Source organism: Urocitellus parryii, unplaced genomic scaffold, assembly GCF_045843805.1.
Source record: "Urocitellus parryii isolate mUroPar1 unplaced genomic scaffold, mUroPar1.hap1 Scaffold_43, whole genome shotgun sequence".
Classification (NCBI taxonomy): domain Eukaryota; kingdom Metazoa; phylum Chordata; class Mammalia; order Rodentia; family Sciuridae; genus Urocitellus; species Urocitellus parryii.
The window spans coordinates 2,492,790-2,515,971 of record NW_027553833.1 but is presented as its reverse complement, the minus strand read 5'-3'; the positions used below and the strand labels follow the sequence as shown (position 1 = coordinate 2,515,971).

Genomic DNA, 23,182 nt, shown 5'->3' with positions numbered 1-23,182 from the left:
GGATTTCATCCCAGAAACTGGCATGGAGGAGGAGGAGGCCCGCAGACTGTTTAGGCAGATCGGGCAGGCTGTGCAGTACTGCCACCAGAAGGGCATTGTGCACCTGGACCTGAAGCCAGAGAATGTGATGGTGGATGACGAACGTAATGTGAAGCTCATTGACTTTGGCCTGAGCACCAGAGTCACAGCTGGAAATAAGCTGAATAAATTCTTTGGCACTCTCCTCTATGTTCCCCCTGAAATTATCTGTCATCAAGAATATGAGGGCCCCCTGGTAGACATCTGGAGCTTGGGTGTGGTCCTCTATGCAATGCTCACAGGGATATGGCCATTTGAGGCAAGCACTGATAGCAAGCTGAAGAAACTCATCAAGTTGGGAAGGTACATCATTCCTTCACATGTCTCCAAGGAAGCCAAGAGCCTTATCCGTGAGATACTCAAAGCAGAGGCCCACCATAGACGAGGTAATGGGGCACCCATGGCTGACCCAGGGTGAGGAAGCTTCACCCAGTTCTCCTTGTGAGGTACTCCCCAAACTCCTGGACCTCACAATCTTGAAAACTATGATCAACATGGGTTATGACCACTATAACACCTGGGTGTCCGTGGTGAGAAGGAAATTCAATGATGCAATGGCCACTTACCACATCCTCCAGCACCACAGCACCCAAGGGGAGGCCTCCACAGCCCAGGTGAAGCCCAAGCATTACCCAGGCCCTAAGGATCCTCCCTGGGTCTGCCACAAGAAGTTTTCCAGTGAGCCTGCCCTTCCCTTGCCCTGTGAGCAGCAGCAGCAGCCTGCTAGAAGTGCCAGCATGCTCACCATCACTCTCCGCTGCTTCCTCAAGGACACACTGCCTCCCAGTCTAGCCTCCCAGCCTGACCCAGTGCCCAGCCCCTCACCCTCCCAAGAGACCTCCACAAGGCAACCCCCAGACAGAATCCTGGGTTGGAAGAGGGTAAGGAGGAGGATTGCCAAATGCCTCCGGCAGCTATGTTACATACCCTGCTTCCCTGCTTTCTGGAGAGTGCTCCAGAAAGAGAGTGGTTCCTGTGGAAATGCCCAGCCCAGACAGACATAACTGATGGACAGCAGGAAGATGCTAAGCTGTGCGGCTGCTTACATCATGGTGTGTAAGTGAGGTGTGCTGACGGGCTCAGGCTTCTCCACCCAGATCCAGGCAGGAGCGCATCTGCATCCACCAGAAGACTCCTCTGCCCCCACCTGCGAAGACACATCATAAGAGACTTTTCTCTGTGGAATACATCATAGAGTCTTTTCCCTGGGACACTTCCTTCCCCCTGCCCTGCTCTTTGTCCTTTCTTCCATGCTTTGGGAGAAATTTATTTTCATTTTTTTAACATTGTATAATAAATTGTTTCAAAGATTTAAAAAATTGCAGGTTTTGTTTTTTTTAGAGAAAGGCCTAAGGACTAGAGCCAGAGCCCAGTATCTATCCTCTCCAAGGCCTGGACCACAGTGCCTCCCTCTACTAATTATATAGTCTCTCAACTTGAGCCAGGGTAGATGGGGAGTCACTTGCCTCAAGCCAATGTAAATTGATGGAGATGCTCCCCTTGAGACAATGTAGACTTGATTCACTTTGAGCTGGTCCTCATCTTCTGGTTGCTCCAGATCTTTTCCTCATCTTCAGGCGTGAAGTGTGTGGGGACAGTGGGTTGCACAGGAGGCTTCCTGAACCTTCCAGCCCTGCCATCTCTGTAGCTCCGGCAGCTTCTTCCTGCCCTTATCTTTAGTGGTCAGAAATTGATAACAAAAACTACTTTTACTTTAGTAAAAGTACTCTATCATGCTGTTTTAACCATGTTATTATTTGTAAGCATGTTATTATTTGTAAGCCTCAAATCAAAGAATTACCATATTATTGTATTATATAATAAATATCGTAATATAACATTTTTCTCCAACCAAGTTTATCCAGAAAATTGCTTTCAAGATGCCAAATATAGCTGTGACAATTTTGTTAAAGCTTCATCCCAGGGCTTCATCCCAGGGTTTCATACACTGACTTACAGACCACTCACGTATAATCGAATCAAGCCATTATTGAAGCACACCGGTGGCGGCTGACCAGAACAATTGCAAGGGCACTCCTTATAAGCCTGAAAACCACAAAAGGGATGTTCAGGGGGTCTAGCCAATGCAAGCAAGCCAGGTTACAGAAGCAGGACAGTGCAGTCAAAGGAGGGAAGCCTAACCAATCACAGCCCAGTCACCCCTAGTTACAGAAACAATGTCCCATTAGGTAGTTCCTTGTTCTTAAAGATTTAGATAGCAAAAGAAAAAGAACATCTTGCCCCAGTCATGACTCTTCTACTTTGGCATGGTTGTTTTACAGGATGAAGTCATAAACCAAAATTGAGTGACATTTGCTTCTACTATCACCATTTTGGGGGATGGGAGCATTTAAAATAACTCCAAGTTTCATAGTTCAATTTTTAAAAACTTTAGTCTTATAATAACCTGGCTCTGTTAACACATTTTGTCCAGAGTGAAATGATTCCAAGGATGTCCTGAAGAGTTGGTCAGAAAGCAGCCCTAGCATGGACCAATTACTATTTCAGTTGAGAATGTTGTTTGCTTATGAAGACCATGGTCATACAAATGACAATTTTACTAGTAAAAGGTTTGTTTGTTGAGAATTTCTTGTTAACACTGAAGACTCTGGAAGCCAGGCTGCATGAGCTATAATTCCTGATTTAACCTCCAGTGCTTCACTTTCACAAATGTGAATATGAGCTGTAGTAGGTCCCTCAGAGAGGGCTAAAGTTTCAACTTTTAAGATGTAAGATGGATAATGCTCAGACCCAGGCTTGCCACCATCCCATACATGTTTATGAATATATAATTTAATGAATACATAATAACTTATAACATGATTATACCATCTTCAAAATAAGGCCCAGCTTTAAGATAGTGTTGTATTTAACTAAGGCAACCTTTACACTATGATAAGAAAGTTCCTTCCTGATCTGTCCCAAGTCCTAATCAGGATCACTAGAGAGTTCAGAAGATGTGAAATATTTTAATCACAAATGGAAGTTCTTCAAAGCCATTGGGTGAAATGAATATGAAGTTGTATAAAATATATGTAAATGTGACTGAAATATTTTGATGATATAAGAAGGAGAAAAGGAAAGAAGGGTGTCTTTAGGATGCAAATTTAGAAAAACAGAACAGGTTTGGGTTGCAGCTTGTATGGATTCTGGAGTATCAATATACCTAGTGGCTTTGGTCCTTGGCCCCATGCAGTGTTGCACTCTGGAAAGAGCCTTTCAAATTCTTGGAGAATGTGGACACAGCAGAGGGGCAGCCTGAGAACCTCCCAGTGGTTTGGCATCTTTCTACTTTGCACATGTGACTTGGAGTGAGAAGCAGATGAAGCTCCTTGCTCATATGATATCATCACAGCCTTCTTTGGAGAGTTTTAAAGTAGATGGCACTCTTATGAGAATAAACAGAGCTACCTTAAGAAATCATTGGCCATCCCTGTATATCATGAGTTTCCATTTTCAAAGATAGTGGCATGAGTTCCACCATGACGTATTGTCTGTTGACTCACTTAAATACCATCTCCTCAAGCTTTAATTTTGTGTTCCTTAAAATACCCAGTTACTCCAAGTTGCCCTAGGACTAAGGTTGGAAAATTTTACATGGATTCCATTTTTGGAGAATTACCATTTATATCACTGAATTGATGATCAGCATTTTTCAAACTTGTTTGTCACTGTATAAAACCAATGAATAATATTTAGCAGTACTAATGTTTGGGATACTTGATATTAAGTTTGGGATTGTTATGTTGTTTCAAATAGAGAATGCATATCCTTTCTAGTGTGTAAGACATAATAAGGGCTCAAAAAAGTACAATGATTATTACAAAGCTTAGTTGAAGGTCCTGCTGTATCCTGAGAAATGAACACTTAAAGAAGACTACAGCTGGATCTCCCAGCGGCTGCTGGGTGACACTATGGGAGGGAAGATGCTTGTTTCATCCTTTTCTTCTTACATGGTAGGACATTTGGGGCCAGTGGATGAGGTGATGTGAATCCAGATGCTGACTGCCTACAGCTGACAGCCTACAGGATACTCAGGCTCACCAGTTTCTGGCAGGGCAGGCAGGATGCACCACCTCTGGTACTCAGTCCCAGGTGTGTACACCAGCTGAACCAGGACACAACTTTGGTTTACTCTGAGTTGCTTTGATGTCCTGCTGGACAGGATATAGGGTGCCATTAGAATCCTGTCATCCTACACTGTGACTTCTTCAACTCCCAAGTGCCAGTGGATCTCAAGTCCCAAGATCTCTAAGCCCTAACTCAAGGTTTTGGCACCCACACACCTTATTTTCAAAAGAAGCCTGGTCAGGCTAAGAAAGAGACTCTCACAGAAGTTTCATGTAACATGAGAAATAGATGCTACTCTGGCCTGAATCCATAGCAATGTACAGACATGGCTCTCCAACCCTTCTTCCTCAGTTACTAATGTTACAGTGTTACATATGGAATTTATATGGCATTTATACCATGAAATAAAATTGGGGTGTTCTGATACGCTATTCTCACCCTTGTAGAAAAGAAAAGTAGCACTAGCTTTACCAGGGATCTTTCTGCCTTTATCAAGATCTTAGTCCCTATCTAATGTTCTTCAATGCAACATGGACCACTCCCCTCACACAGGGCACATCTAGTGGGGGCCAACTCACTGGGCTCTTATTTATTATGCACTATGGTTCCTAGATGGCTGACTCCATTGCTCTGCCCAAGGAAAGGTAGTCCATCATGGGGTAAGGGTCCAGGGGAGGAAAGCTGCTCAGTTCAGAGCAGTAAAGAAGCAGAAACTTGAGTGTAGACGTGATGAGATTTTTCAAAGCCACAAAGTGATTACAGATTTTCAGACTCAAAATGAAAAGACCACTGAAGTATCCTACAGATTTTAAATTCTAAACAAGAAAATATCAGTCTCCAAAACCCACTGAAACAAAAGCCCTTTCAGAGTTCTTTCTTATTCATATTATGAAAGTGAGAAAGGCCCTGGAGGCCCATAATGAGATAACCACTGGGTGGTTGTCTGGCTCTGACCTCACAAAGAGCCATTGTGACATTGTGAGGTTTGGTTTTTTTGTTTTGTTTTGTTTTGTTTTGTTTTTTTGTTTTGTTTTGTTTTGTTTTGTTTTGTTTTTGGTATCAGGGATTGAATTCAGGGGCACTCAACCCCTGAGCCACATCCCCAGCCCTTCATTGTATTTAAGGACAGAGTCTCACTGTACTGAGGCTGGCTTTGAACTCATGATCCTCCTGTCTCAGCCTCCCGAATGGCTGGGATGACAGGCTTGTGAGGGAGTTTCAAACTGCAGGTATATAAGAGCATGACCACTTCTGGTGTTTTGTCAATAAGTACAGGAAGCTCTTGGTTGTAACCTATCAGACTCCCAGATAGTTAGCACGTTTGTTGGTGGCTAGTGACTGGTGGTTGTGGTCTTTGAATATTGTAGGTTTTTAAATTTTTATTCATTTATTTTTTGCTTTTGTTTTTTTTTGGCTTTAGTTTAGTAGAAAAATGATACTATAGGGAAAAACTATAAAATAGCAGAAAGGGGAGATAAAAGTTTTCACAGTTTCATCTAGAACAACTATTATTAGGAATTTTTTTTCATTTTTTAAAATATTCCCATGTTTTTTGTGGGTTTTTCATGGTAATAATCATACTTGACATGCACTTTAATCTCTTGGACATTTTTGCCTTCCTTCATTGAAGATAAATCTTACATAGTCCAAGTCAATTGGCCTCATTGTGCATTATGAAAAGAATTGATTTAAGTGAAAGGGAACCATATGGCTTCCAAAGACTACAGGTCTATTTGCTCTATTTGTCTAGCACACAGTGCAGAGTCAGAGGGGATACACATGATTTTATATGGGAACTCACTGGTCTGTCTCTTGATTTCACCGTGGAGGTGGTATAATATTTAAGAAACAAAACAGAAAGTCAGGGAAAGCCACAGAAATGAGGTAGGGTACCGAGAACACTGAGGATGGAAAGTGGGCTTGAGGAATTTGGAAAGGGCATGTGTGTTTTTCAGATGTGAAAAACTATACAATGGTGATGAAACTGAAGAACATGAGGGGAAATCTATTTTTTACATGTGTGGTGTGTGAACCTGATGACAGAAAGGAGAATGTGTTGAGAGTAAATGGCAAGAAGTATTAACACTATTAAAATTCCTGTAGGCTCCTCTGGGTAGGCACTTACATTCAAGACAATACTTTTTCTTAAGATTTGATACCATGGCTAATTTCCTAGCCAAAAAGTTTGATGTCTTAAATTCTGTTAGAGTCAGACCAGAAATAGTAAACATTCTTGAGCAATACTGCCACCCAGTGGATGAATGTGCATGATGCACAAAACATTTGCAAAGGAAAAGACAAAGGAAGACAGTAGGGGGTTACCTCCATGATGTGAGGTTGAAGCTTTGTGTTCAGTGAAGGCGGCCTACCATGTGATCCAAAACTGATTATGCCACTCAGAATGCCAGGCCAGGTTTTACTATATATTTTCAAAGTATCCTGATAAACATTACCAGAGGCTTTGAGAATAAAAGATAAATACTATGGGATATGTGTTTACCACCATACTAAATACTAAAGTCTCATTTATGCTAATGAAACTTACGCCCATGAATTTCCAATAAGACAAGTCAAAGTTACTTATCTTATAACATGGCATAAAGAGGGCTGTCAAGGCATAGACTTGAGGTTCAAGTCATAATCCTCCAGGTACTGAGAGCTCTGACATAAAGTCTGACATGAATTACATTTGGAGCATAATAATTTAAATGCCCCTACATCTAAAAGCAAAATAAATGTTTATAGTGGGAATACATAGACAATGGATGGAAGCTGATCCATTTAAATAAGTAGTGAGGCAATGTTTACCTGGGGATTTCCTAATGGTTCAACTGGGAGGGTCAGAGCAATAGTTTTTTTTTGGGGAGTAACTCTACAAGAGTCATCTGGTATTCTGTAGACAAGTCCAAACCTACTCACTGTGTTATTTAAACAATAAGGACAGATTATATGGGATTGGAATGACATTGAAGGTCCAAGGAAATCATCTTATCTGAGATTTAATTTTTTGCTAATGTTCACATCGTTACAAAAATGTTTACCTATCCACTTCTAGGTAGAGAACTGCCAACTGACATTCTTACCAAGCCAAAATCAACTTTCTGATAATTCCCACTTGTTTTGCTATTTTTCTAACACTTGAGCATTTTCTACTTCACATACATGTTGGGTGTTATCCCTCTTGCCACGGAGACTTCTTTTCTCTGAGCTGATCATTTCTAATCCCATTCTTCCATTGACCATATTTGATTCTGGGTACCCTCACCTTCAGAATTGCTTTCTTCTGAACTTGTTTATGAGTTACTTTCCCAAATAGACTATGATACTCTCAGTGATTGTGTAGTGCCTTTAGAGCAGACTAGAAAAAGTACTTTACTTATTTTAGAAATATACTTTTTATTTTTTATTATTTTTAGCAAACTATGCATCCATGAGCTTTCTTGGCAGTTTTATTAGTTCCCAAAGCAAAATCCTGGTTTTTACCATACACTGCCACTAAGTCATATATTTCTCTATTCCTGTGGCAGAGGATGGAAATTCCATGTAGTTTTTTTTTTTTTATCACAGGAAATATTATGCCAAGGAGATCCCATTCATCACAGTAGAAAGTGTTAGAGTGAGATCCTTCTTTATTCATAATTTAGTAGTTCTAGTAGGAAGTATAACTAATGTTGTCTTTACTTTCTGATTTATGAAATTCTTCTAGATAAACTATTTGTTCTTTCTGTTAATATATATGGCATATGACTCTCTTTGTTTCAATAAGTATCCAACAGTCAGATGCTTTTACCCCCTCCACCATGCACATAGGAGAATATAGACAATGTGCACCTGTTGCTTTGAAAAAGGAAACTGATATGTGTGTGTGTTTGTGTATGTGTATGTATTTTTTTAAGAGAGAGATGTTACCTTATTACTAGTAGGAGTATTAGTTTAATTTTAAAAATTATATAAGAACTATAAACAAACAGAAAAAATGAGAAAAATCATACAATGGACCCAGATACCCATTACTCAGATTCCACAATTATCAAGATTTTAACACATTTGTATCATCTATCCTTCTTTTGTTTCTTGTTATTAATAACATTGAAGCATGTAGTTGCAACACTTAGATAACATCAGCTCATCTCTAAATAGGTCAATATGTAGCAACATGGGTACTTTTTACATAACTGCCATGCCACTAGCATCTAACAAGATTGGCAATAATTTCTTGGTATCATTTAATAGCTCACTTTACTCCCATTTTCTCAATAAATCAGTCTTTAGAGTTGTTCTAATCATAATGAAAACTAGATTCACTCATTGTATGCGATTGACATGTTTCATAAACCTTTCAATCTAATAGTCTCTTTGTCATTATTTTTTTTTAATTTATTGCCTTTGATCATCAGCAAAAGTCAATCTTTAACCCACATCCTTAATTTGTGGTATCCTTTAACTTAATCCTCCCTCTCCATATTTCTTATAAACTGGAGAATTATTTCAAGGTGTTTTGTGTACTTCCTATTCCAGCAGATTGAGAAGCAGCAATGTCTACTTGCCTCCCATGTATGAAATCCTGTTAAGAAATTATTGATTGACTCTTTTCTTGAGCTAGCCTTATCTGTCTCCCTTTTTCCTTCCTCCTTAACCCTCCTTCCTTTCTTTCCTTCCTTCTTTTTGTCAAGAATATATGTTGAATTTTGTTAAGACTTTTAGATACCTATAAAAATGGTCACATGATTTTTCTTCTTGTAACTATGGCATGATAAGTTGATAAATTATACTAATGATTTTTTCTAATATTGAACCTGTGGCATTTCCATAATGAATGTCATGTGCTTATGATATATTCTTAATATTTTGCATTCTATTTGACATTACAGATCCCATTTAACCATATTTTTAAAAGATTTTTGCTTTGATATTCATAAATCAGACAGGCCTATAATTTTTTTAGTACTAGTTATCAGGCCTTCATTTTGACACATACATTAAAAAAAGAATTTGGAAATTTTCTCTTCTACACTCTGGAAAAATTTACATACCATAGGGTTTATCAGATCATCAAAGGATAACAGAATTTCTTGGTAAAGTCAATTAGGTCTAGAATGATTATCATGGGGAAAAGACAGACAGTAGCAGAGTTTTGACAACTTTTCAGAGTTTTCAAGTACTTTGTACAGAATTATTCCAAGTAGACTTTTTCTATTTTCTGTTTCAAACATTATTTCCCTGTGTCATTTTGCATTTTGTGAATTTGTATTTTCACCAATTAGGATGATTAACAGCTTATTTCTCTTCATTCTTAATCACCTTTTTTAATGTTTTATTTTGCTAAGTTGTCAATTTCTGCCATCATTTCTTCTCGATATCTTCTGCTTTATTTTAGTCTTCATTTCTGTATTTTTGTTGAATATTGAATTCACTATTTTCATCTTATAGATAAAGGATTTTTATATAATAAATGTTTCTAGAAACATTGCTTCAAATGTATCTGAGTTTTGATGTTTTTTTTTTTTCATTTTTATTATTTTCTAGAACTGTAGTTTCCTTTTACTGTTATGTTGAGCAACACTTACAATACTGCTGTTCATCTTCATCTTTTTTACGTCCTGCTCTTTTTGGTGATATGGGCACATCCACCTATAGCTTGGGATTTGGAGGGATTTCAAGTCACCAACTTTTCTTGATTACTCTATCTTGTTAATCTGTTTAAATTTCACAGAAGGAGTTTTGAAGTGATGATTCAAGACTGCTGAAGAAAACCAGTGAGAATTATAGATACTTGTAAGACCAAAGGATACTGTCACAGAATGTACTAATAATTACGGAATCTGGGTGCCTCTATAGGGAGGTTCTTTGTTTGAAACAGATTTTGCAAGGATAGGTTTATAACCCAGAATCATTTCTTTTTATGCATCTAGAGGAGAAGATGGAATTTTCCCTTCATCCTGTGGTTTCTTTTATGTCCTTTGCCAGCAGGTTGAAGAGTCTACAGTTTCAAGACCAAGCACAAGAATCTCATTAGCAATGAGAAGCTAAAAACTTACAACATGGAAAGTGAAGAATAGAACAAAAAAAATTAATAAATGAAACCTGGAACATATAATGCCCCAGTTAGATTTCCAAGACCATAGCTTTTGAAGGAAAAGTGTAAAGTCAGAAAGAAAATGATGACTTCTTAGACCTTCAAATGAGTAAGATCTGCAATTAACCACTGGCTAATTTTTTTTCATAGTCTTTAAATACATGTGTTCTGTAGAAGGTTATGAATTGATATGTACATAAATAAAATAATATGGCTAAATGGGGAGGAGGAAAAAAGATTAAGCTGCTACAGATTCACTTCATATAAATCTTTTTATAAAACTTCATCTAAGTTGAAAAAGAAGAGATGTGATTTTTCTATGAAGTTAACAAAATGTAATGGGAGATTGTTTTCCTACTGTGCGGCTCTTGTTGAGTGGCCAAAGCTGAGAGAAAGAGCTCCACACTCTACAAACAAACAAACAGGCCTAAAAAAAGTTTGCTAACAGGTGGGTCCCCAAATATCACGTGATTCCTCTAAAGCATCCTCTACCTGCAGAGATTAAAGCTTGGGATTGGGGAAGTTGGTAGGGCTTTTCTTAAAGAGTATTGTCAAGGTCTTGTGCATTTTCCTTCCCTTCACCCTCAGCAGAGCTAGGTGACAAAAGGGAACTAAAGCAACTGAAGAACTTTTGCTAAACTTGACCTGTGCTTCCCATACCTTGGGTGTGACCTATGTTTACTCTCCCACGTTTTTAAGTCTAAAGGAAGAGGTTGGCTAATGGTTAGAGCTCTCTGCAGTAACAAAGAAAAGAAAGAGGGCTATATATGAGGAATAGTCTGCACATCCAGAATTTCTTGGGGCCAAAAAGCCAGCTTTGTGTAGGCTTAGGAACCATAGCTAGGCTAGAATTATCATTAAAAGATTTTGCCCAAGACTATGGAAAGAGGCTGTGTAAAGTGTACTATCAAAGTAAGAGCTGAGAGGAAAACAGAATGGTTAGCTAAACGCCTTGTCTGAACGTGTGTGTGAAGAACGTAATTGGGAAGGCCTTCCACTAAACCAGCCTATCTCTCATCTTTCCCTAATATCAAAACTCTAGCATCAGTGAGTAGAGAACATTAGTTTCGTAAGAAAAACAAATATATTATGCCTTATTCCCCAGTGTTTGTCCAGTCCCACCTGGGAAGGAGAGAAGCTTTAAATTGAGATTAGATTAGACTTGTTAATATTCCAAACTTTACCACAAATAGGAAACAGTTTAGTGATAGGTAAAGAAACATAATCAAATGCCTTAAAATAGATCTCCTTTGGAAGTATTCATTGTTTGGAGTTCTTTTAATATGTTATTATCATTTAAATAAATTCAAATAAATATTGAAGATATAAAAGCACCTGGTTAAAAGTGGTTCTCAAAATTGGTTACACATTAGAATTATCTAATGACTTTTAAAAACCACTGATGCTTGTCCTACCCCAGATTATGATTTAATTAGACATCAGAGTTTCTAAATCTTACTAGATGATTCTATTGTGCAGCCAAAGTAATGAGTGACTCTAAAAATGTCTACCAAAAAGTATACATGTATATAGCTACATTACCCTCAAATATCAAGAGAAATTAATTAAAAGATGGATTTTTTCATGGAAAATACCTTGTTTTCTCTCTGGGCACTCTCCTAGAGATTTGATTAAATAGTTTGTATTCATTTCATTAAAGGCATATAAATGAGTAAGTGCCAAGGACAGGGTGTGATATAATATAAACACTGAAAATGTATTATATAGGAGTGGAAAGAAATACAGTTTTATAAAAGTTAATAATTGTTATTAACAGACAGGATTCTACAGAAAGCATGTATCTTAAAGTGGTATTTTAAAGTTTATACTGCTATACAACTTGGAAATAAAAATGTTTAAGGATAAATAAAGAAACATGGCTGTATGTCCTAAAACAGACCTTCATTAAGAGTATTCTTTCCTGACAGTGACCTTAATTTTTCCCTATGATTTGAATAAATCCACCTAATCAATAAGAATATGATAGATAGTACCTGGTGAAAATTGATAAAGAACACATACTCCAAAATAAAGTTTGTTTGTTTGTTTATTTGTTTTACCATTATTTTACCATCCAGACCTTACATTACATCATTAAAAGATTCTTTCCCCTCCATTCTTCCCTTTTTCCTTCCATAGAGCTAAAATGATTGCAATGTGATAATCTTTGCTAGATCATAAAAATATGAAGATAATTAAGACATGGTCCTGACTCTATGAAGGTTATATTTATTAGTAGGCAGGCAAACAGAACAATATTTACAAATCAACTCATTAGGAACTCTAAAAACTGGTACTCAGAATGGATAATAATGAGGCAAACAGCCAAAGAAAATGTTCTGGTAGAGGTGATCTTTGATCTGAATCTTTTTTTTTTTTTTTTTTTTTGTACTGGGGAATGAACCCAGGCCTTACACATTCTAGGAAAACACTCTACCATTGAGTTAAACTCCACCTCTGATCTGACTCTTAAAGGGTGGTTATGAGTTCCTCAAGAGTGAAGATTCAAGATGGCAGATAGGAGGAAAGCCAAATTGCCAATTGGTTCATGGCTCAGGATTCAAGCAGTGGGAGTATTACTTCAGAGCAAAGTGGGTGAAATGTAGGGCAGAGTCTCTTAGAGACTCAGAAATTTGGGTGCATTGAACAAAGTACAAGAAAGAGTACATTGGAGCCAAGTACATTGCAGCAATGGCAGTGGAGCGGGTTCACCTCAGGGAGGAGGGATAAAACAAAGACAAACATAGTGGACAAATTTGGCGCACAAAAAATGTGGATAAGTAAAGCAGTCTTAACTTGGCTGATCCAGAGGCTGCATAGCAAACTGGTGTTTGGAAAGTGGAGAGAAAGCTGAGGCCAGAGTCATCTTGAGGCCACACTGCAGCTAGCTGCTGTAGAATCCTGGGAGACCAGAGCAAATGTTGCCATATTGTCCCAGCAAGCCCCTACCATATGGCATAGGCTGTATCTAGCAGAAAGTGAGTGGCATGAGCAAAGAGAAGAATGTATTCAGGGGGATTCAAGTCAGAAATACAGAGGAGAATACAACTAACTAGCATTCCCTGTGAGTCTGGCAGATCACATGACAGGCTGAAGAGGGTCAAGGAAACTGAAAAGGTGGGTGTTAATACACTCAGGGACTAAGCCTGGAAAGGTAGTATTTTGGGGTGGCAGAGTGTGTGAGACCTGTCGAGGACTAGTTCCCCTGTCCCACCAATACAATTTTTGGGAAGCACTTGAGATCCATACTCCCAGCAGAAATTGGTATGTACTAGGCCTTTGGGGTATGTGGATGTATTCTCCCACAATAGTTACCAACCAACAAAGCCCTAGGGTCTGATTAGACCTAAATCCTACCCCCAAAACTTCCCTCCCAGAACTCTGCAGAAGTCTCATCCTGGAGTGCATTGATCTGGTCTGTGCAGACAAAACTCCAATCAATAGTACTTCCCATTCCATCCTATCTTATACTGGTGAGAAGAGAAGTGGAGAGCTACTTCAATCAACTTCAGCTTTAGGCCACTCCTACTGGCAGCTCAGTGAGCAACACAAAAAGAGGAAGAGTTTAACAAGCCCTTGGAGAGTGTGCTCTCTTCCTCTCTCCTTCTTTCAACATAGCCCAAGTAAAAAATAGAAAGAACAGTCAGGTAGAGGCAGTGACCATTCATCCATGTTGACAGTTTTGACTACCTCAGTAAAAACAATTTACTTTTCATTGTGTGTGTGTGTGTGTGTGTGTGTGTGTGTGTGTGTGTGTTTTCTTGCTGTGCTGATCAGTTTGTGGACATATTTCTCACTCATTTTAAACAATTTTTTGTGTTGTCTTTTGATAGTTTTTTTGTTTATTTTGTTTTGTTCGATTCTGTTGTTTTTCTTTCTTTCTCCCATTTAACACCCAAATTCTCTTGTTCTTTTTTCTCACTTTATTTTTTCTTCTCCTTCTTTATACCCACCACTAGCTGCATCTCTTCTGCATTCTCTTCACATTTCAAACTTCCTAAACTTTCTTTTACTTTCCTATCATATTTTTTTCTTTTGATGAACTGTATTTTCACAATCTCTTAAAACTATTTGGTTTATATAATTATTGCTCTCACCATTCATGTTGTTGCAATTATTAGTACACTTGGTATACTTGATACTTACTGTTTACTGTGATACCAGATGTAGTTCATGGCTACTATTGCTTTTAATATTGGCAATTGCTGACTCATCTTTCCTGTTTTTGTGGTAATTAGTGTTGTAGATGTCATATAGGCAAGAGGCATTTATTTTGATGCTGTATATTGTTGGCTTTGGTTTTTGCTATTGTATGTTTCCCCCATTTCTGTGAGATGCTGGGAATCTATGGGTACACTATGTGTTCACAGGACAGAGGCATCACAATACCTAACTTCAAATTATACTACAGAACAAAAAAGTGCATGGTACTGGCATAAAAATAGACACAGACTAATGGCACTGAACAGAAGATACAGAGACAAACACACACACATCTACATCAATTGATCCTTGAGAAAGATTCCAAAAACATGCATTGGAGAAAAGATAGCTTTTTAAACAAATGGTGCTGTGAATACTGGTTATCCATATATAGAAGAATAAGACTAGACCCTTATCTCTCACCTGCACAAAATCAACTCAAAATGAATCAAATACCTAGGAAACAGACCAGAAACTATGCAACTTCTAGAAGAAAACAGAGTCAATAACCAACACACAGGCACACTAAATGACTTTTTCAAGTCAGACCTCTAAAGCTCAGGAAATAATGTCAAATGCTAATAAATAGGACAGCATCAAATGAAAAACTTCTGTACAGCAAAGGAAACAATTAGGAATGTGAAGAGAGAACCTATAGAATGGGAGAAAATCTTTGCTAGCTATACTTCTGATACAGGATTAATGCCTAGGGGGGAAATATATATATATATAAACTTAACACCAAAAAGAAAAAACCTGATTAATAAAAGCACAAATGAATGAAACAGACACATCTCTAAAGAAGAAATACAAATGGACAATAAATAAATAAATAAATGTTTAACATCATTAGTTATTAGGTAAATACAAACTAAAATGACACTGAGATTTCATCTTACACTAGTTACAGTGGCAATCATGGAGAATACAAAGAACAATAAGTGTTGGAGAGGATGTTGAGAAAATGAACACTTTCCCACTATTGGTGTAAGTGTAAAGTAGTACAACCAGCTTGGAAACCAGAAAGTAGGTTCCACAAAATGTAGAAAAGGAACCATCATATGACCCAGCTATAACACTACTTGGTATTTATCTTGAAGAATTAAAGTCTCCATACGATAGCAATACATGCATACCCATGTTTATACCATCACAATTCACAATAGTCAAACCATAGAACCAGGCTAGATGTCCATCAATGGATGAATAGATAAAAGAAAATGTAGCATACATACAATGGAGTTTTATTCAATCATAAAGAACAATGAAATCATGTCATTTGCAGGAGATGTGCATATACTATATATATTTTTTAAAAATTGCAAAAATGTATTCCAAGCACTGCAAAAAATACATATGTAATATGTGTACATATATATTTATATATGTAATATAATAGGGACTTGGAACACTATGTTTGTACTTAAAACTGTTTATCTAATTCAATGCAGAATGTTTATCACACATGTGCCACACCCATGTACACCACACCTAATGAGGCTATACACCACTCTTCAGCGTGACAATAAAATGTTTTGAATTAAATTTTTTTGTAGTTGTAGATGGGCAGAATGCCTTTATTTTGTTTATTTGTATGTAGTGCTGAGGATCAAACCCAGTGCCTCACACATGGGTTGTCTACAAGGGCTCTGCCACTGAGCCCCAGCCCCAGAAAATGCATATTCTATATTGACAACTGAATGTTGGCCATATCTCTGTAAGAAACTAGGGACACACATTGTGTTCATTCCCTTACATGTTTACATTGTATATACATGTCACTGGTATTAATATGCTAATTTAGTAGAAAGACTAAGTGAAAGCAATCTTGAATAAAGTCTTGAGTTCTAGATGGTCTTTGAATGCAATCCAACCTCTGTGGTCTGACCTAGCTTACTGGCCCATATTCTAGGAACTGGAAAAGTACAGAATGGCTAGAGTAAATGGTACAGACAAGGGAGTGGAAAGTGAAGAAGTCAGCAAGGGTGAGCTCTTGACTACATTTGCACATTTTAGTCAGTGTGTTCATTTTGGAGTAATTTAGAAAAATGTCCTGGAACAATATTTGGATTTTAAAATAATCAATGATGACAAGGTGATATGCAATTAGAAAGAAAAAAAAAGGCTTATCTAGTGACACAGGTGAGCGATGATGACCTGAATGTCTGGTGGTTGAAATAGGAGCATAGGAACAGATGGTAGATATACTGAGCCAGTAGTGTGGAAAAGGAAGGGAAAAGGAAAGTGAGGCACTCAGAGGAACTCCAGGTCTTCTGGCTGGACAACAAAATGAATAATGGTTGAATTTTCTAAGATAACATACTGCAGCAGAGAGAAGCAGGTTTCAGTGAGGTAGAGTTAAGTTTGGAGGATGTTGTATTAAGGGGCCATAAAATGTGGCCAACAAGCAACATAGTCAAGAGTGGATAGAAAATTCAAAGAATGAAATTATCTGTGACTATGAAATATCAAAGATGAAAACAAGGTGATGGAGATAAGGAAACACAATCTTAAAGCTGTGATTCAGGAAAGCATTGGGAAAGAATGGTAAGATATAACTGAAGCTATGGATGATGCAAAGTTTTAATAAAAATATGAAGGCCGTTAACCATCAGCAAAGCTGATTTCTGTGAGTATTTCTCATGAAATGAGAGTACTCATTTGGTGTGTATGTGTGTGGGGGGGTGGCTGGTTGGGAAAAAAATGTGGTATTTTAGGCTATAGAGTCTGCTGGAAAATTTAATCATTTAATAAAATATGGTAACTGGACACTCCAGCCTTCTGAGAATTTGATGAAACAAATGAGCCTGCTCCAATATAGAAGGGACAGAGTTCACCTCAGATATCTGGCACAAGCCACAGGCAATGTGATGTAAGCATTTCTTTCTCTGCAAAGAAAATGCATCTAAATAAAGTATGAAAAACCTGTCTCAACACAACAGACATGTAATCACTGTGAGTTCAAACTAAATGTGTTAATCTGGAAAAAGCTATACTGGCAGATTTCTTTTTCCTTCATTAAGCAATGACCTAGCATAGAACAATGCACTCCTTATGGCAGCTTCCTCATTTTTGAAAGCAAAGTTTAAAAACACTGTCTATAATGGAAATATATGTGCTGTAGACCAGGTTACTATAAACACACCTAGTATGCATACCTGTCATGCTTCCTATTCTTTGCTGCACAATTTATTTAAAAAATTTATAGCAAAATCTATGATTTCATTGCAGCTAATATGGTTGTGTATATGAACTGACATTAGGTACAGCAATGAGGCTACATACCATAGCTAACATATGCACATTTCTTATTTGTATTTCAAACACACAGACCCATGCATAACACAACACATACCAAAAAAAAAAAAACACAGATAACTGAACAATGTTTTTTTTAAACTGATGGAATTCCATAGATTGGTAGCATTCTCTAAGAGTTCACACAAAAAAATTAAGATAACTACATTATAAATATAAATTTAGGGGGCTGGGTTTGGGTGCTGGGTAGGAGCCCCAGCACCACATGAAAGTAAATAAACAAAATAGGGCTTTGTGTCCATCTATAACTAAAAAAAAATCTTTTACATATAAATTTAGGATAACCAAGCGAAAACATTTGAAATCCACTTTGAGATTAAAATAATGTAACTTATATATTACTGTCCTCTTATATTCCAGATTTTGAATTCATCAGTAGTTTATGTTTTTGTTTTATAACACAGTATAGTCTTCTGAATTCCCCCAAAATATCAACACATAAAAGTTGTTACTAACAATTATGCAGAAGATTAAGAGTTCCTAAATGCTTTTATCAATTTCAAGTAAAATATGTTGTGCCTAAGTAAGAATAATACACTCAGTCATGTTAAATACCATCCTCTCCCTTCCCCCTCCCACAAGAAAATTAAATGAAAATTAAAATTTGTTCAATTTCATGCAAAGAAACAGCAGAGATGCTTGTAGAAATTCAGCCACCTAGAGCTCAAGCCCTCTTTTTGCTTTATAAAGCACTGGAGTACAGCCACTATGCAATTCTTCACAATTTGAAATTATAATTAGATAAAGAGGACAAGGTCATCTCTTATGTGTCCTATTGAACTTCAGTTTGATAATTAGTACTTCCATAAAAGTACTATGAATTCATTTGATCTACCAATTCCTCTTACTAATGAAATGGCAACAAAAATCACTGATATGCAGTTAGTAGCAGTGCTTACATTAAAAACAAACTTTACTAGAAATAACCATTGTTTTGTACCCATATGTATATGCTTCTAAAACTAAGCACTCAGGTGAAGAGATCAATCTTTCCAGATAAAGGAAGGAGATGATGAAAGCAAGAATTGTTTAGATGATAAATTAAACTTCAGCTGGTAACCCACTAGATATGTGGTAATGGGAAGAACAGAATGAAATATCAGATTTTAGGTAAGTGTATTATTAGTAGCCAAAATAGGAAACAGTGTATTAAAGAAGGCTTTAGGAAAAAAAAAAAAAAGTTGCATTTTTAACATGATGATTTTGAGCTACCTCTGAAATTACTGGCAGTGATTTCCAAAGAAAGCAACTAGAAAAAAGCATTCTGAGCTAAAAAGAGATACTGTCAAGACTTTTATATGGACAAGAGCATCTCTCTGTCTTGGAGGCCTTCCTTAATTATTTACACACCTATAATTTATTCATCCCCTCTCTATTTCTTTCTTTCCTGAAGGACATGCATATGCAAATATACACATTTGGCTGAGGAATTCTTATTAAATTAATCATATAGAAGAATTTTGTACTTTCTGATATCTGATAAAATAATAAGTAACGAATGCAATTGTATCCAATGTCAAGGTTAATTTAATTATAACATAAAAGTTCACTTTTATAACTTCATTTTGACTGTTTCATCTGAGAGATCTTAAAACTAAACATTTCAAAACATTAGAAGTAAATAATATTTCCTTTTAAAACCAAGAACTGAGATTCAAAACTTAAACAACTTTTGACAATGTCACATGATAAACGTAACTTCTCAACCAATTCCATTAATTTAGCTAGGTCAAAAGAAATATATGTCGCTTTCTTCTTTATAGTCTAAATATCAAAGTAGTCACAGATTTACAAGTAAGAAGAAATTCAAAACATCAGTTCATTTCACTTAGAATCATAACCACAGGATAATCTAAATATTATTTTCAAATACCTTCACATACAAAAATTCTGTAACCTTAGTATAGGTTATAGCATCTAAAAGTATATCTGTGCTCTTCAGCAACAGTTATCGTTAAATACAAGTAATCATTTAAATTAAATGCAGTTTTGCAAACATGTCTTGCTTTTTTGTAACTCCCTACTTTTACATCTGCATCTGTGTGAATTCCTTTCTATACCAGACCTGACATTCCCAAACAGAAGCAGCACCATGTCTCTAGGCAGTGCTTAGACAAGCATGGAGGGTTGCTGTTTTATTACTGCAATGACTGGGGGTGCTACTGGCATTAAGAATTGCAAGGGCCAAAGGTACTTTCAAGGATTATCTTATCCCCAATGTTAATAATATCCTTGCTTACAAATACTGACACTTAGTGAAAACCTAAAGACTCCTCAGGAACCTACCCAGGTACCATCTCCTTTGGGAATTTTACTCCGATTTGTATCATTTGATTTATATATTCCCTTTATCTGTTCCTATAATAAGAGTATGCAGGCTCCACCCCATTCATTACATTGATCACAAAGTAATATAATTAACTGCCACACCCACTAGAAAAATTCATTTTTTCCTGTACTAAAAATTTAGGAAAATCCTAAGTGCTTAGTTAAGTATAATACCAGAGTGAACAACCCCAGTTGCTTTTTTGACAGGATCTGTAAAAACTACAGGTATCCAGTCAGCACCAAGAGCTGCTGTTGTGACTCCTCTTTGGTTCAAGGACATTCCATCAAAAGATTCAGGCTCCTCCCTTCCCATTATCCCCACTTCTTTGGCATGATCAGTCTAATACCAAAGATACATGATAAAAAGGCTTTGAAAATGGGGTTTCTCATAATATAAGATTTTCTGAAAGTACTTATTTCAGTGAAAAATCATGTAAGCAGCATAAATTACTAGAATTCAATAAATCTCTCTTCAATACAAAATACTAAATGCAATATGTCTGCATGTTTTATTCAAAGGAAACTAGGTCTTAACACTTAACAGTTCAATAAAGTTCATCCTGAATACCTCATACTTGAAATGGGTACTAGTCTTCCAAAAAGCAGAAATTTAACATTTTAATAAGGAATTTAAATTAATTATCAAATTAATAAATTCAAATTAATTATCAAATTTATTTTCTTTTTTTTTAAAGAGAGAGTGAGAGAGAGAGAGAGAGAGAGAGAGAGAGAGAGAGAGTTTTTAATATTTATTTTTTAGTTCTCGGCGGACACAACATCTTTGTTGGTATGTGGTGCTGAGGATCGAACCCGGGCCGCACGCACGCCGGGCGAGCTCGCTACCGCTGAGCCACATCTCCAGCCCCCAAATTTATTTTCATAGACTCAAATAAAGCTAGAATTTTGTAAGGAACAAGACATTATTTCTTATGATGCTAGTGTTTAGAAAATAATGGCTTTTCTTTCTTACCATTCAGTAATCTTTCTTCTGTATCAAAAAGGGAAGTATTACTATACCAAGAACTAACCATACTTTTAGAATTGAAGTGCTCCAGATGAAAAAAGAATCCATATGTGTATATATATAATGAGATTTATATAAAAATATGAGATTTATATAAATATATATTTGTGAGATTTATATATCTCATAAAATTTGTCTTTAGGCTATGATATATGAATCCAAGAAAAATAACTACTAAAATTTTAGATAAAATACCAGAAGCAAAAGAGAAATAGCTTAATTAAATTCCATGTAGTTACTTGTATGGTGTAAAAATATGGTTCAAAATATGAACCAAAATTTTACCTTTATTTGATAAAATTTTTCCACAGTAAATCCTGTAGTATTTGCCAACCTATGTAGATTTTCTTGAACAACTACCTTGGGATCTCTTTGTTTGGAACTACTGAAGAGATCGAATGAGCTAAGAGTTGGTATATAAGATATCCCACCTGTTCTTGTAGTAAATCCATGTATGAAAATATCTGTTGAAGGCAAGTAATGAAGATTAAAAAGATGCTCTCCAAAAGACTACAAAGCATTACAAAAGCCAGTCTCTCCAGAAGATCTCCCTTACCACTTCAACCAGCTCTTATTTATCTGGCTTCTAATTTTGACAGCACTTTGTACCTCCATATGTTCTTATTACCTACTGCTGTTTACCTTCCATATGGGATTACTGCTCTTCAAAGGGTATCTTCTGTCTCATCTGTCTTTTTCATACCAACAGCATACAGCTAACAGTAAATACTGTCTCCACCAAGAAGGAAAATTGACTATGTTAAATTTTACCCTTCTGTGAAAATATTAATGAGAACTTCTAAATAAAATATTTCCAGTTTTATAAATTGCATCGTAAAGAAAGGCTGGAAATTTTGCTTAAAGCTAAATTTGTTTAGAACAAATTTGTTTATTTAGTATGGCATTGAAGGAGTCTTCCCTTGTCACCCCTGACCCACAAGGCCATCCATAACACACATAGCAAATGATGCTAATGAACAATAAGTGAACACAAGAAAGGGTGGGGAGAGGTGAGCAACCTCTGAAGAATGGATTTTCACATATACAGAAAAACAACAGAGAATGTTGAATATACCTGGGATCAAAGGATATGTGATAATATTCTCCTTTCAGTGTGATAATTCTCCTTTCAGTGTTGGCAAACTTCTCAAATATGTTTCTATTTCACTCTGGATTTCTTCTAGCTCATGAGCTCTGTTTGTGTTTATCTCAGTGGACTGTTTCAAAAGGTCATCCCTCAAATTTACCTGTAAATGTTCAAACTCAAAATTGTAAACCTCAGTGAAGAGATGATCAATAAAAGCCTTCATTAAGGTTTTCCTATGTGCAGGTACAATTACCTTAATGCTGCTCAGATTTTTTCATCATCTATTTTTTTTGTTTGTTTAATGGTATACAAGGAGGCAGTCATGCTGGGATTGTTAACAGTCTCAAATTCTCTCAAGAGAGCTAACAATCCATTGCTTGTTTCTAGTTCGCAATTATCATGTTCACCATCTCTTTCACAGCTCATGTTACTGCAACCCATTATGCAAAGGAACCTGGCCTTAGCAGTATGGTGGTATTGGATGGCCTTCAATGTCTTCAATAATGTCTGACTGCAGTATTCCTGATAGTTCAACTTCAAACCAAAGAGATCAATCAAAACTGCTTCTGCCATCCTTCAATAATATACAAAGTTTTTCAAAGAAGACTTCTGTGCCAAACAAATTACCTGAAAAAAGAAAAATTGGTGCATATAAGAATACAAAATAATATCAATTTTCTAACGCTTACAGCAGAAATTTGTGGTCAACAACAACAACAACAACAACAACAACAGAAAATAATTAATTGCCTTGACCTCAAAAAGTAACGAAAATAGGGTTGGGGTTGTGGCTCAGTGGAAAAGTGCTTTCCTAGTAAGTGTGAGGAACTGGGTTCCATCCTCAGCACCACATAAAAATAAAATAAAGATGTTGTGTCCACTGAAAACTGAAAAATAAATATTAAAAATTCTCTCTATAAAAACAAATAAATAAGTAAACAAATAAATAAACAGTCATTGTGTCCATCTACAACTAAAAAAAAATTTTTCAAAAAGT

At 36.6% G+C, this 23,182-nt stretch overlaps 1 pseudogene; it reads right to left on the bottom strand.

Moving 5' to 3' along the window:
• Positions 1-1,157: 1,157 nt before the first annotated feature.
• On the bottom strand, positions 1,158-22,758 carry LOC144252466 (purine nucleoside phosphorylase LACC1-like; annotated as a pseudogene).
• Positions 22,759-23,182: the final 424 nt, after the last annotated feature.